Source organism: Pleurodeles waltl, chromosome 8 (genome assembly GCF_031143425.1).
Source record: "Pleurodeles waltl isolate 20211129_DDA chromosome 8, aPleWal1.hap1.20221129, whole genome shotgun sequence".
Taxonomy (NCBI): Eukaryota; Metazoa; Chordata; class Amphibia; order Caudata; family Salamandridae; genus Pleurodeles; species Pleurodeles waltl.
Genome location: NC_090447.1, coordinates 315,652,637 through 315,668,714, shown reverse-complemented (window position 1 = coordinate 315,668,714; position 16,078 = coordinate 315,652,637).

The following is a 16,078-nucleotide window of genomic DNA, read 5'->3' as shown; positions in this document are numbered from 1 at the left end:
AGGGTTCTTGATAAAAAGAGAGGTCAATTTTGGTGCCGAGGAAGAAGACAGAATTTCTGGGATTTTAGAGCTTACTATGCGTGCCAATGAGAAAGGTGAAAATGATAAAGGCAGACAGGAGATCCATTTTAAACAAAGGAGGTATCTTTTTGAGGTTTCTGCTAAGTGACTGGCCTTTTTTCATCTTCATTGAACGTGTTTTTTCTAAGGGGTCTTCATTACAGGGTGCTACAACATTTAAAGGCGACAATTTTGTCAAAAGGCGTGCAGTATGGAGACTGGATATGTCTCTCAGAGGAAGCATGAAAGAAGTTAACTTGGTATCAGAACTTAGAGACTGGAATGGTCAAGTGATTTTTTGGCTTTCGTGCTGGGGACAGGTGCAAGTTTGTATGGCTGGGAAGCCACATTGAGTAATTAGGAAACAGATGGAAAATTGAATTTGAATGAGAGTATGTGATACATCAATAGTATAGAGATAAAAACAATTTGCTCTGATGAGTTTTGAACAGATTTTTCTTGTCCGGTCGTTCTGTTGAAGTTGGGTAGCCACAATATTCTGTTGAAGAGGAACCAAATATACAAAGTGAGGTATGTAAATAGGTTAGTAGGGAGCAAGTCTCGTGCTCTGTCAGAGTTAGCCACAGAGCTATGATATTTTTGTCTAAAACACAAAATTGGTTTGAGAGTGAAGTATTGGCCAGGCAATTTTGTAGCAGTTTGTAATTCAAACTATTTGAGGGACTATAGTGTTTGGAGTCTCAATCAGAAGATTTTTAAAGGGCTGCAGTTGTGTTGCGGTCTGTTAGAAATTACTTTGTTTGCGTCCCATCTGATGTTTCAGCTGGAGAGATATTTCAGTTGTAGACCTGATCATCTGGCAGAAGCAGTGGAGAAGAAAAAAAGCTTATGGTTTCCCCATCTTTTTCAATGAATTAGAGAGTGCTTCTTTTGGTAGGGGGCTGACATTTCAGGTGGTTGTGGTGACACGTTTGGATGAGTTAACTTGGTTTCTTGAAGTGGTGTACTTGGCAGTGGAAGAGCCTTAACTGATTCCTTTGTTTCTAGATTTATTAGTAGGTCTAGAAGGGGAAGACTATACTTTGGTAGTCAACGCAACCCTAAGCATTCTTATTTTGAAGATAACAGGGGAGGGAAACTGTTAAGGGACTGTTAAAGAAGGCTTCTGAGCTCCTCAATAGGACAAGAAGGATATATAGAGCAGCATTGGTATATTGGTGAAGGGAGAAAGATGGATCCCTTGGAAGCATCTGTGGTTGTTATCACGTTTAAGAAGTTTGTTTTGGAAATGTTTGTCATATAGGACAATTAATTGTTATAAGTCAGCAGTGGCAGCATTGCCAGCTGGTCATAAGTTGATTGATGGTAACTCTTTTGGACTAGATGCCCTGATCTGTAGGGTAATGACAAGGGTTAAGTTAAGCAGACCTTCTATAGCGAGATACAGTTTTGTGTAGGATGTCCAATTAATTTTTAAGAAACTTGCAGAGTGACCTTCAAATTGATTTTTACCTTTGCATCAATTGTCTAATACATTTGCAACACAATGGGGTCTTAACACCTTCAGGAGAGTAGCAGAGTAGCAGATCTAAAGGCATTAGAGATAAACAATCACTTTTATAATCCTGATGGATTGCTGTTTAATACTACTCAGAAAAGTAAAACTATGGCACAGTCAGTTTTTCACCCAAGGTTTGATGAGCAGCCAGACTTGTATATAGTGCAGTGTAAAAAGGGGAATGAGAGAATTTAGGGTTGATGTAGAGCCTTCAAATAAAAAAAATAAAAAAAATGATGGACGGTGTGTTGAAACTTTTCAAACACTCACCCCCAGTCACAGATCTGGGTTTAATCCATTGTTATTTTGCTCGCCACGTCACCCCAGTTTGGACCCAGCCATATGCAAATCAGTCTTGACCCTGTTCCCTATGGGAACAGTCCAGCCCGAACTGCTAGGCCAAGTTCTCCCTGGACAGAAAACGAGCATCCTGGGACTGGTTTCAGGGTATTACCCTTCATCAGCCAGGCTAGCTTGAATCCAGTGGCGCAGTGAGCAAGGGACCCACGTCAGGCCTGCCCCGCCACTTAGGGCGCACAAAGCAACATCACAAAACACAATAAAATGACGGACGGAGTGTTGAAACTTTTCAAGCAGTCACCCCCAGTCACAGATATGGGTTTAATCCATTGTTATTTTGCTCGCCACATCACCCCAGTTTGGGCCCAGCCATATGCAAATCAGTCTTGACCCTGTTCCCTGTGGGAACAGTCCAGCCCAAACTGCTAGGCCAAATCCTCCCTGGACTAGAAACAAGCATTCTGGGACCGGTTTCAGGGTATCACCCTTCATCAGCCAGGCTAGCTTGAATCCAGTGGCGCAGCGAGCAAGGAACCCACGTCTGGGCATACCCCTGCCACTCAGGGCGCACAAAGCAACATCACAAAACAAAATAAAATGATGGACGGAGTGTTGAAACTTTTCAAACACTCACCCCCAGACATAGATCTGGGGTTATTACATTGTTATTTTGCTCGCCACGTCACCCCAGTTTGGACCCCCCCATATGCAAATCAGTCTTGACCCTGTTCCCTATGGGAACAGTCCAGCCCAAACTGCTAGGCCCTAACAGGAAACAAGCATCCTGGGACCGGTTTCAAATAAGCATGATGGCAGAATCTGGAGTTCATCAAAGAAACAGCAGATTGCATTGTCATATTTGGCCATCTGTATTTTGGGAGGGCATTCTTTGGCAAATTATGTTTTTCATTATTTCAAATGGCTATACCTGAGGCCCTCGTTATGAACAGGGCGGTAAAGACCGCTCCGCCGGCGGTGGCGGTAACTACCACCAACAGGCTGGCGGTCTGGGCTGCCCAATAATGAAGCACGTGAAAAACGGGCAGCCTGACAAACACTCACCCCCAGCAGAGGAGTGCCGACAACGACGGAATAGGCCACCCACAGGCCGATGGAAAGGCCCAACCCGCCCAACAAATAATGAAGCACTATACCGCCGTCAGTTCCGGGGTGGGAACCACTGCCACGCAAACCCAGGTGGAAACAAACCAAATAAAAGGAAACACTCATCAGAGGCTCATACAACATGCCAAAGCAGACATGGAGAGAGAGTTGCAAATCATGCCAGTCCTGCTCCTTGCCATATACCTCCACGACCGAGACCGCCAACGAAGGTATCGACCGTAAGTACCGCAACCTACTAAACAAGGGAAGAAAGGGCACAGTTACATACCCACCCACTTCACCCACCCCGCAACACACCCACAACCCTCACAGCAGCACAAGCCATACACCCCAGAGCCAGAGGTACTTCCCCGACACAAGTCAAATTAAACCTGTCCAAAGTACACACATGTGCACAACACGCGCCTCCCCAAAATGAAACAAGTAACCACGGATCCAGAGTTTGCCAACAACAACACTGGCCACACAAACTTTATTCATGCTCCAGGAACAACAGAACGTCCACATTAGGCCAATGGCCAGTCCATAGCTGAAAGGATGATGGGCCCAAAAGGCCCCAACTTGACTCCCACATGTGCACATGGTACTCCACCATAAAGGGGCATCAAAGAGGCAGCCTGGCACCTCAGGGAACAGGGGCAGGGGGTTGCAGGGGTGGGGACTAATGTCTGTGAGGGGGGCTTGGCCTTACCTTTGGGAGGTGGAGGCATTTGGTTTTTGTTTTGGAAAGGATGGGGGGGCGGGCTTTGACTGGGGTGCGTCAGATGTACCTGGGCCAGCACAGGGCCTCCTGCTCACAGGGGAAGGTGCACAGGAATGTGAAAGGCGGAAAGGGGCAGACTTGGACGTGGGAGGAGTGGACAGGGCAAGGAGGTGGGCACGTTTAGGGATGAGATGGGGTGGGCCGGTGGGTTCAAAAAGGTCTACATTAGATAGGAAAAGTTTCCTAGGGGCAATCAGGGTGGACTTGGAGGAAGGTGTGGAAATGGAGGTAGAGGGAGTGATCATAACAGGTGTAGGTGTGCGTGACGTGGATGCAGGTGACTGTACAGTATGCTGAGGTGTGGTGGATGTGTGCTGGGTGGGTGTCTGGGAACATTTGAGTGTCTTGGGAGGAGGGGGGGAAACAGTGGGATAAGACATTCTGCCAGTGTAAATGGATGTTGTCTGGGTGTCTGCAAGTCTGGTGAGTGTGCTGCATGTGACAGTCAATGTTGTTGTGGTGAGTGCAGGTGTGGTGTCTGGGGTGCATGACTGGATGTCTGATGTTGTGGTGACTGCATAAATGGGGCCAGAAACAGTGAATGAAGGTGCAGTGCCTGTGAGTGTGCATGTAAAGGTGACAGACAGGAAGGTGGGAGAGGTGGACACACTGGGGAAAGTGGATGTTGTTGTGTATGCCTTTGTATGTTGGCTGTGTGTATGCCTGTGGTGGGAAGTGTGCTGCTTGTGTTTCTCTGTGTGCTTCTTGTGTGTTGAGGTGTGTGCATGGCTGTCAGTATGTGTGCTTGGGACGTGTGAAGGGAGTGGGGTGCTGGAAGCGGTGGAGGTGCTAGGAGGGGGAACGGAAAGACCAGGGACACTGGCTGCCATCAGAGAGGATGCCAGAGCCTGAAAAGATCTCTGTAGGCCAGACACAGCCCCGTGAATGCCATCAAGTAGGCATTGGTCTGCTGCACCTTTGATGCTAGCCCCTGAATGGCATTGATAATGGTTGTCTGCCCTACAGAGATGATCCTCCTGAGGTCAATAGCCTTCTCTGTGAGGGCAGCAGGGCTGACTGGGGCAGGGGATGAGGTGCCTGGGGCGAAGAAGACGCACACCCTCCTGGGTGAGCGGGCATGGGCAACTGGTTGGGGAGCAACTGGGATGGCGGTGATGGTATGGGGTGGCGGATGATGACAAAGAATGGGTGGGCCCACTAGGGTCCACCACCACCAGGGAGCTCCCATCAGAGGAGGTGTCAGAATTACTCCATTCAGTGGTAGTTCCCTTCCCTGTGGTACTCCCCTCGCCCTCCAACCCATTGCTCCCCTTGGCATCGCTCAACTCTACCTCCTTGGAACCGTGGGTCACTGCATCCCCACTCGCCGGTGCCACTGCTCTCTCGCCAGATGATGCTGATGTACACAGACAACACAGGAGAACAGGGGTGGGGAGAGAAAACAGGAGAGATATTTGTAAATAACTGAATGGATGTACTTAACTGGTTCACACATACTCCTACCCAGCAAATATACCACCATCCAGCACCTACAGCTATACTAATGGATATGGCCCTGACTATTGGCCACAATCATGGTATACATCCATCTGCAACATCACAGAAGGACCTAAGGAACTGCAGACCTGTCCCTTATCATCTAACTGCCAATTGGGGCCACTATGCCAAATGGCATCTGTCAGAGTCCCTGCCACTAGACATCATACCTACTACAGCACCCTCAGACATCCATCAAGGAGGCATACAATGGTCTCTGTACTCACCCCCTTGTGTCTGCTGTGCAGCCTTCAAGTGCCCATCCATATGGATACACTACTGCCAGAATGCGGTGCCTTAGGGGGTTCAATGCCCAACGGGCACCCCTTCCTCGTTGGGAGGACTTCCCCAGCTGGGCCTCGAAGGTCCTCCTGGCCCAGCGCCACAGGTCCTCCCAGTGCTTCCTGCAGTGAGTGCTCCGCTGGTTGTAGACCCCCAGGGTCCACACCTCCCTGGTGATGGGCTGCCATAGTCCCCTCTTTTGATGGGCACTGACCTGTAGGGGACACACAGAAAAGTGACACAGAAGTCAGACAATGCCCATTTGATACAGCTGGCTATACGTCCCCTATGGGACAGACACTTAAAACAGCATTACAGCACCTCACACATGCAGTATGTCATGCATTCCACAGCTGTACAGCGTCAAATCATGCTCACTTGTTTACAGTCATCTACCACCATTTCACACATCCATGCACCCCAATCGGCCTACTCACCTGTACCCCGTCCACCAGCTTCTACAGTTCCTCGGTGGTGAAGGCTGGGGCCCTTTCCCCTGCCACTCGTGCCATTTCCAGGACCAGGGTCAGGACACAGCAGCACACTCAGTGGAGTACTTGTATGCACGTAATCCGCGAGTCAAGTGAAGTTGGGGTGACGAGATAGTGTACGCTCTGCGGCGGTGTGCACCGTCACTGGTGAACATCGCCTTACGCCATTACGACAACCGCTAGCGGTATGATGTCACTTCCACTGCTACATATCTGGATTACTGGGCAGACAATCAGACAATTTGCCCACTACTGCACTGTTAATAATTTCTCATTGGCCCCATGCATACCCTATGGACCCCTTCCCCCAAATGCATGGACAAAAAAATATTTACTCACCACAACAGTCCAGATGTATCAGTGAGGACTTGTCACTCCAGTTTAACATCCTACAATGCATATGTGTCATCGACTTGTTTGCCAGCAGTGATGACTAATCAACATGTTGTGAAGATGAATATGTGTCCCTCACATGTGTTCTCCACTCCTCCTAGGTAAGGACCCATGTGGTGAGAGAGGGCCCCAGCGGTGTACCGACCACTTGTTGATTTGGAGACCATGGTGGAACGTCACATCAATATCAATTACAGACTCACTAGTGCTACCATTCATGAACTTTGTGTATTACTGGATCCAGCACTAAGACCGGCTAATCGTAATCAGCTTGCCATCCATACTGAAGTGCAAGTGCTCCCTGCACTCCATTTCCTGCCCACCGGCTCATTTCAGGTGACAGTGGGCATGGGTGCAGGGTCCTCACAGCCAATGTTCTGCCTCATACTGTCCAGATTCCTGAATGCATTTGTACAATACCTGCAGTCATATGTGAAGTTTCCCCAAAGTGCTGAACTCCTTGCCATCAAGTCAGACTTTTATGCTTTTGCCAACATCCCTCATTTGATTGCTGCCATTGATGGCACCTACATAGCTCTCATCCCCCCAAGAGTAAGTGAACAGGTGTACAGAAACAGGAAGAACTTTCACTCTATGAACATTCAGTTAGTGTGTACTGCTGACCAGTACATCTCACATGTGAATGCCATGTTCCCGGGATCAGTCTATGATTCCTTTGTGCTGAGAAACAGCAGTGTGCCACACATGATGGAACAACTACAAGGGGACAGAGGATGGATCATAGGTAAGTGTGTATGACACATTTTCTACACATAGCTGACAGCCAGCCTGTCTGCAACTGAGGGTTGTTAGTTACAGTCATGTTTTGCCCACTTTTGCAGGTGATTCTGGCTACCCCAACAAGCATTGGCTCCTGACACCAGTGAGGAATCCTATGACAGATGCAGAGAGGAATTACAATGAGGACCATGGACGTACTAGGAGGGTGACACTATAGGTCGCCTGAAGGCTAGATTCCATTGCCTCCATATTTCTGGGGGATCCCTGGCCTATGGCCCTGAAAAGGTCTGTGAAATAGTGGTGGCCTGCTGCATGCTGCACAACTTGGCTATGAGGAAATCTATTCCCCTCTTGGAGGAGGAGGGTGCTATATATCCAGACCAGCTTCCTCTAAGAGGGGATGAGAGTGATGGTGATGATGAAGAGGTGGAAGATGTACACTCCAGGAACCAAATGATCCAACTATACTTCCAGTGACTATGATGTACTATTTGCTGCTGTTGTTGTCTGTGCTGCATACTGTCTGTCTGACTTATCCCCTACATGGGTGTTGGGTCAATAGACATTTTCACTGTAACAAGGTTTGCATGTGACAAGATGAAAAAGTTGTTAGACATTTCTGTTGGCACCATCCCATGTTGTACTTTGGGTGCCATTCCTGCTATAAAGGTATGATTATATGATTACAATGACAATTGCATGCACAGTTCGATTTGATTCAAGGTACTGACAGGGGACATTGACATGGTGTACATGTGTTTTATTAGGTGTCAGGGATGCCATGGTGTTCTTTACAGTGAGGGGAATGGGCTGCTGGTGGATGTCCATACTGGCTACATGGTCTCAGCGATTGTTTGCAGTAGTAATATGTCCATCTGTATTTTACATGTTGGTGAGTTGATATTGCACGGTGGGGATGGAGGTTGGGTGGCACACTTGGCGGACAGTTCGTGTCAGAGTCACTTCTTTGAGGGTGCCCTGGTCTTGGCAGGTGTTCCTCTCCCATATCTGGGAGACCGTTTGGGTGCCTGGTGTTGGCCTGTACGCGTGGAGGTGCTGGCCTCCTGTGTGTCCTTAGATTGTGGTACCAGTCCAGCTGCTGCTGTTGATGGCTGGTCTGTATCTTGATCGGTAGGGGATTCCTGGTCTGTGGGGGTCTCAGGCTGGGTTGGGAAGTGGTACAGCAGCGCCCCTGCAATAGTGGCCATGGTGGCACTGAACTGTTTCCACTGCTCCATGGTTTCCTTGTGGTGTGCTATCTGCAGCCTTTGATTCTGCTCCGGGGTGGCCACGATCTGGCCCATCCTGTCCTGGGTATGGTGGTATGCTCCCAGGACCTCAGAGATGACCTCCTGGGCTGCAGCATCAATCCTTTGGCCTCCCCACTGGGCCACTGTTGCCCTCCCACTGGGCCTAGCCTCTTGTGCCTGTGTCCCCTGCACAGGTCTGGCGGTGCCACTTATACTGGGGCCATCATCTTCCTGCCTGTTGGTAGGTGGTGACTGTGGCCTCTGTCCTTGTGTTCCACCAGTCTGTGGCCTGGATACACAGGTGTGGGGTGGTTTTCCCAGAGCTGATGTTGGTGTCTGGGTGGTAGGAGTGTCAGTGGTGTCCTGTGTGGGGCTGCTGGATGGTGACAGCCCTAGACTGTGTGAAGGGATAAGTTATTCCTCACTGTCCAGAGTTCCCTCTCCAGTGGCCTCTGTCTCCATGTGGGCCACTGCCACTCCTTGTCCTGTCCGTCAGGGTGGCATGGGTGGTGGTGCCTGTTGGAGGGAATGGACATGTATGTTAAAATTGCAAAATCGGATTGGAGTGCACAGGGCAGGCCTATTTTGTGCAGGGCTTCCACTGGTGGGCCATGCAGGGTGCTTTTGTGAGGTTGCCATTGCATTTTGCTTGGGCTGTGGAGGTGCATTGTGGGTGGTGTAGTGCCATTTTGATGACTTGCAGGGGTAGGTGGCTGTGTACAGGGAGAGGGATGTGGGCCTGTTGGTGGGTTTGTGGGCATGCAGGGTGACTGGATTTAATGACTGTGGCCTGGGTGGGGTAGTGGTCCTGGTGGTAGTTGGAGGGGTGGGGTGGTGCATGCATTCATGGTGTGGTGGATATGGGGTAATTGTGGATGACTTACCCGAGTTCATTCCTCTAGTGAGTCCAGTGGGGCCCTCAGGGTACAGGATGGCCAGTTCCTTTTCCTCCCAGTCAGTGTAGTCGGGGGTGTTGGTGGAGGTCCTCCCTTAGTCTTCTGTACCACAATGTTGTGCCTGGATGCCATGGACCTCACCTTCCCACGCAGGACATTCCATCTCTTGCAAATGTCATCCCTTGTGCGTGGATGGTTTCCCACTGAGTTGACCTTGTTGACAGTGGTCTGCCATAACTCCATCTTCCTGGTGATGAGTGTGTGCTGGACCTGCATCCCGAAAATGTGTGGATCGACCTTGAGTATCTCGTTCACCATGATCCTTAGCTCCCTTTCTGTGAAGCGTGGGTGCTTGGGGTGTGCCATGGTGTGCGTTGTGTGGATATTGGTGAGGGTGCTGTTGTGTGGTTGGGTGTGTGAGTAGTGTGATGTGGCGCTCAGTGTTTGCCTGTAGTGTTGTCCGTCTGGCTTCTCCTATTGGCGATGCAAAGTATTGTGGGGTGTGTCTGTGAGTGTTTTATGGTGTTGTGGATGAGTGTCAGGTGTGTGGGTTTCTAACTTGCTAATGTGTGCATTTCTTACTGTTGGGTCCACTTGCTGGCCGTGGCAGTCTTTACCGGCCATGGTCGTTCGATATCCACTAACGGTGTGGTGATTTGTGCATCATTATTTGGAGGGCGAGGGATTTGTGTGCTCGGTGGTGGCGGGGTGGAATGTGCAGCTTTTTCGCCAACAAGGCCATGGCGGTGACTGGTGTAGGAATATTTTGGGTGGATTCTGTTTTTTGCAGCTTTATATGGCGGGTTTCTGTTCACCGCCAATGGCGGGTTTCTGTTCGCCCTCGCCACGGCGGGAGACGGTGTTTACTGCCATGTTCATAATGACCCCCTAAATATTCAACAAGAACACTACAAAACATCAGCAAGAATATTTGAGATACAGAAAATAAATGTTGCAAAGCTTTGATCTAACTAGTTACAAATCATCTATGTCCAATTTAGCTGGCACAGGAAAACCCTACAACTAACCAAATAAAGGGGAAACGTGTGGGGCATAACACATGCAGGCAAAAGACAAAAAGAACAAAAAAGGACAAAAAGAATTTGGAAAAAGTTAATCTGGGGCAACAAATTACTAACTAAGGAGGGCACAAAATATGTAAAATGGGAAAGAGTCAGCATGTCAAACGTTCAGTCAAGAGTCATATGCAGGGGTTAGGAAGTGTTGGACTTTTTGCCTTACGCAGGGTCATCCCCAGTCTTTTTGCCTCCTTCCTCCTGGTTTTTCTGACCTCTCGCTGTTGGCTCTAGGACTCTGAGCACTTTATCACTGCTGACCAGTGCTAAAGTGCAGGTGCTCTCCCATCTAAAGTTGGTATGATTGGCTTATACCTAATTGGCATATTTAATTTACCTATAAGTCCCTTATACAGTGGTATCTCTATACCCAGGGCTTGTAAATTAAATACTACTAGTGGGCCTGCAGCGCTGCTTGCGCCACCCACTGAAGTAGACTTTCAAACCTGTCTCAGGCCTGCTAGCGCAGGGCCTGTGTGCGCAGTTTTCTGCCACAGGGACCTGGCATCTAAATTTACTTGCCAGGCCCAGAACTCCCCTTTTACTACATGTAAGTCGCCCCTAAGGTACGCCGTAGCTAGCCCTATTGGCAGGGTGCCATGTATGTAGAAAGGCAGGACATGTGCCATATTGCATGGCCTGTCCTAGTAGTGACAAACAGCCTAACTTGGTGTCTCACTGCTGTGAGTGCTGCCTTCTCATAGGATTGCATTAGAAATGCCCTGCCTTATGTGTAAGGGGTATTGTCTGATTTATGAGGGGTAGCGTAGGCGTGTTTGGTATGGTTGTGATGGTGATAATAAATGCTGCTTACTGGTGTGGGTGTATTTTTTATTACTATCACAGAAATGCCACTTCTAGAAAGTGCGCATTTATCTGTGCTTATGACTCTGGTGTTTTGCAGCTTGACTCCAATCCACATCTGGGCAGAGTGACAGTTGGGGCTTTGTGCATACTTTTCAGACAGCCTGTAAACAGGGAGGGTGGAGGTGTCACAGAGGTGCATCTGCATACTGAATAGTCTTCCTGGGCTGAGAGAAGGGAGAGGCGGGGCACACCTGCATTTGTAAAGACTGTGCCCTGGCCTCACACAATAGGGTCATTAACTCCCCACTGATGTTTGGAGCCTGTGCTGAAAGGAGAGAGGGGGCACTCCCAGAACCAGTTGTAACTGGCTGGAACCTCCTCTCCCTACCATTGTAAAACACTGTAAGAACTGACTATAAGTACAGGGGAATTTTCCCCACAATTTGGAGACTCTTGGAATCATCTTGGAACTGGACACCAAAGGCTGAAAGGACTCACCAGGAACCGCCATGGACTGCTGCTGCTGCTGTGCTGACAAGTGACCTGCCTGGTCACTGTGAAGGACTTGCCACTTGCTGCCTTTCCCTTGTGCTGGCCTGTAGCTGGGCCATCCACCTGATGACCTTGTTTTAAGATTCTGCTCCCCAGGGGCAGGGTGCTGTGGCCCCTGACCCCTGCATCCATTTCTTCACAAGGGGTGCTTCTCCGTGGTTGCGGCTGCCATAGCGCTGATTGCAGCGTGCTTATGGAGCCTTGGGAGCTCATAGGCTCCTTGCTGCATTGTGCCCCTTTAAATAAGATCACCGCAGTGGCCCGGGAAGCTGAAAGAACACTTGCCCACCGCAGGCGGGTGCAGGCGAGTGTCTGCTTGGGCCCCAGGAGGGGTCTGATCTTCTTGTAGCTTCACGGCAGGACCAGGGGAAGGCGCGGGGAGTGCCCCCTTCCCCCTGGCCTCTGCGTTAGGAGCAGGACGCTCCTTTTCTGCTATTAGGTAAAACGGGCATTATTGTGGGCCCCCCCTTTGGTGGAAGGGCCAGTGGAGGCCCGGGGGGGCCCCCAGAGATCGCGGGTCCTGGGAGGGGCCTGTCATTAAACCGGAGGGGGTGCGTAGTGCCCCCCTCCTGCCCTAAGTTGTTTTTGCTGGCTTTGGCCCCCCTCGTGAGGGCCGTTTGAGGCCCTGGTGAGCCCCCAGTAATCACAGTCCCCAGAGGGGCCTGTCTATAAAAGAGAGGAGGTGCATGTCGCCCTCCTCTGACCCCAGAGTATAAGGGAGGCCCCCGTTTTGCACATAGGAGTGCCGGGGGCCCCATTGTTCACCTTCTAGGCACTGGAGGTGTCTTCATCCAACCAGGTACTGTTTAAAGGACCAATATAGCTGCAATCCAAAGTTCTTTCTACAGACTTTTGTTTGATTCATATATTACCTACCTGCGTTTGATGTTTTTACATACGTGTATGCAAATGTTCCTTTTATGGACATGCTTGCTAATATGTTTTTCTAGCTTGCCAAATGTTTTCTAATGTTCCTACTATGGGCATTTTATGATATTCTTATGACAAGTGCTGTGATGTAATAACGTGTTTTCCTGACTACTGCTTATGTTGCAGAATACTGAGTAACCTGTGTGTTATGTGTGACTACTGCTAGGTTGCAGAGTAACTAATGTGTAACGTTCTGACAACTGCTAAAGTAGCAGGATAGTACTGATATGCGATGTTTGGTGTGATAATTGCCTTGTGTACAATACAGTATATTTTCATATAATCTGGTGTTGTGTTTCCTTTGTGGTGGTGATATTGCATCACATGTGTTGTGTGTGTTGTGCAAACGCTTTACACAGTGCCTCCAGGTTAAGCCTGACTGCTCGTGCCAAGCTACCAAGGGGGTGAGCAGGGGTTATCTTGGACGTGTAACTCCCTTGCCCTGACTAGAGTGGGTAAGTTCTGCCTGACTGAGGTGCATACCCTAGCCAACCAGAAACCCCATTTCTAACAGGAAGAATTATCTCTAATTCTCAACAAGACATTTCAAAGGGCAAAGCAGAGAAAGATACCTCTCCAAGGGGCTCAGCATGCAATGCCCTTTCTCTGCTTCTGATGGGAATCTTAATCTGACCAAACTTCAACTAGCCATCATTATATCAAAGTTCATTCATAAATCTGATTGTTTCAGGACAATAGTTAATTTTACGTTGAAGGACATCATCCAATGGAAATCGATTACACGACTCCAAATTGAAATGCTCTCGAGCTTTTCTAAGCCAGTCATGAGAACATCACTCATCCATGTAGCTCCTCATGAGTTTGAAACAATTGTATATAAAGTCAGCGCCCAATTCAGGATGTTCTACATTCAAGGCCATTGTCTCATGTTTTCTCTATGTGTAAAACAAAAGGCATCTATAACTAACTAGTCTCCCCATAGGGAACAAAGTCTGAAAGAAACTTCATGATATGAGAATGACAACATTTTCTGCACAGTCACAAAATTAAGGGCCTAGGAGGCCTCACTTAGACTGATGCAAATGAATTAATGCAGCACATTTATACATCAAATAAAACACATTTTGATACACAAACTGTTAATCCATCATTAATAACTTTTCATTAGCATTCAGATTTCAGTAACTTTAAACATGATGACTCTGTTAATACATTTCAGTCAGTATAACATGGAACTGAATTTACCTGTTTTTGCACACATATTTAAATGATTAATCATTAGAAATTTAATATCGTTTCGATACAGACTGTTAGCCTAGAGTCTAAATTACATCTTAATATCAGTTTAATCCTTCAAACATTTAACTCAACTTCAATACCACCTATGGTGAAGTCTATTGTCTAAGAGAATGCACATTTAAAATGATTCTCAGTGCATTGTTCTACAATCAGACCTTTGATTAATATAATATGTATAAACTGTCACATGTAGATGACATCTGTGACATGAAGGCCAGCACTAAGGTTTCTGCTGTATCCGTCCCCCCTTTGATGGTGAATCAATCTATCACAAAATACTTAAAACCCTCATTTTCAATGAGAGAGCTCAAAACTTCAGAGGCTTACTCAGGTAAGGTCTTCTGAGATCCTCTAACTGCTTGACATTATTATAATATATACTTCTTCCATTCTCCATCACAACCATTTAAATTATCTGTCTATTTTGTCTCTTTTCTCTTTCAGCTTCTTGTATATTTGTAAAGGCCGACTGAAACTAGGGCACACAACACTATAATCGACAGGGGTCTCAAAACGGCTCCCACAATCCATCTTCCTAGATTTCCAAACTACCTTCTAATAGCTGAAAAAACAGTACCTATTGCTTCCCAGGCACCGTTCCTGCTGACTCTTCTAGGTCTTGCTTTGAGTCAGTCATATTTGCAATGTATTTTCTTATCTCTTTACTACTGTCAGGTATGTAAGTGCAACATTGTTGAGCATGCAAAATCTTGCCAACTTCGCTTTCCTTTGCTGGAAGAATGCCTAACACAAGGCAATTTTATAAAACCATTGATCCTACAGCAACCATTTCTGTGTCCATTAATATTATTGCACCTGCAGTGTCTGTAGATAACCTATCTACTATTGTTGACAATTTGCTAATCTTGAGATCATTCAAGATAACACATCCTGATGGAATTATGACACCAAAAATATCTCCTACAATCTCTGAAGCATTAGCTCCTCTTATGACTCTGCTATTTGATGTCTCATTACAGACTGGACCACTAAAATGATCCACATGGGATATCTTTGGAGACACTACTCCCTGGTAACATGTACCATACCAGCCTTTTGGCAGCTTGTAATAGGCATTTTTCCACCTATGAAATAAACACCTGGATTGGAAGGGTCTTGTTCGTTCAGCATAAAAGTCTATATACTCTTAAACAAAAATGCATGTCTACATTCACTAGTTCCTACAAAATGTGTGTCAGTCTTTGGTCTAGGTCTATATGCACATAATTTCCCTACATGTTGCCAATCTATAGCCAGGAATCCTTGATTTACAGCCACTGTGTGAGCTTCACCTTTTTCCCAATTTTGCAAAACTATTCATTTTTTCTATTTTAGCTCTCATATCTATTCTCCTCTCCTCAACTTGTCCAATGGGGTCCTTCTCTATTGGGCTAAGAATGCAGATAAAATAGTTTTTTAGGGGTATATACTGTACCAAATGTCAATATAGGCTCAAGGAAATCTCCCACTGTGTCAATGTTCCTTGTCTTTGCAATGCTGCTTACATGCTTCATCATGGGACACTCAAAAACACTAGGGGGGGTCATTCTGACCCCGGCCGGCGGCAGAAGCCGCCGGCCTGGCTGGAACCGCCAGAATACCGCTGCGCGGTCAAAAGACCGCCGCGGGTATTCTGGGTTTCCCGCTGGGCTGGCGGGCGACCGCCAGAAGGCCGCCCGCCAGCCCAGCGGGAAACACCCTTCCATGAGGATGCCGGCTCCGAATGGAGCCGGCGGAGTGGAAGGGGTGCGACGGGTGCAGTTGCACCCGTCGCGATTTTCAGTGTCTGCATGGCAGACACTGAAAATCTTGGTGGGGCCCTGTTACGGGGGCCCCTGCAGTGCCCATGCCATTGGCATGGGCACTGCAGGGGCCCCCAGGGGCCCCACGACACCCCATACCGCCATCCTGTGCCTGGCGGCCAAAACCGCCAGGAACAGGATGGCGGTATGGGGGTCGGAATCCCCATGGCGGCGCAGCAAGCTGCGCCGCCATGGAGGATTCCCCAGGGCAGCGGAAAACCGGCGGTACACCGCCGGTTTTCCGTTTCTGACCGCGGCTGTACCGCCGCGGTCAGAATGCCCAAGGGAGCACCGCCAGCCTGTTGGCGGTGCTCCCACGGTCGTTGGCCCTGGC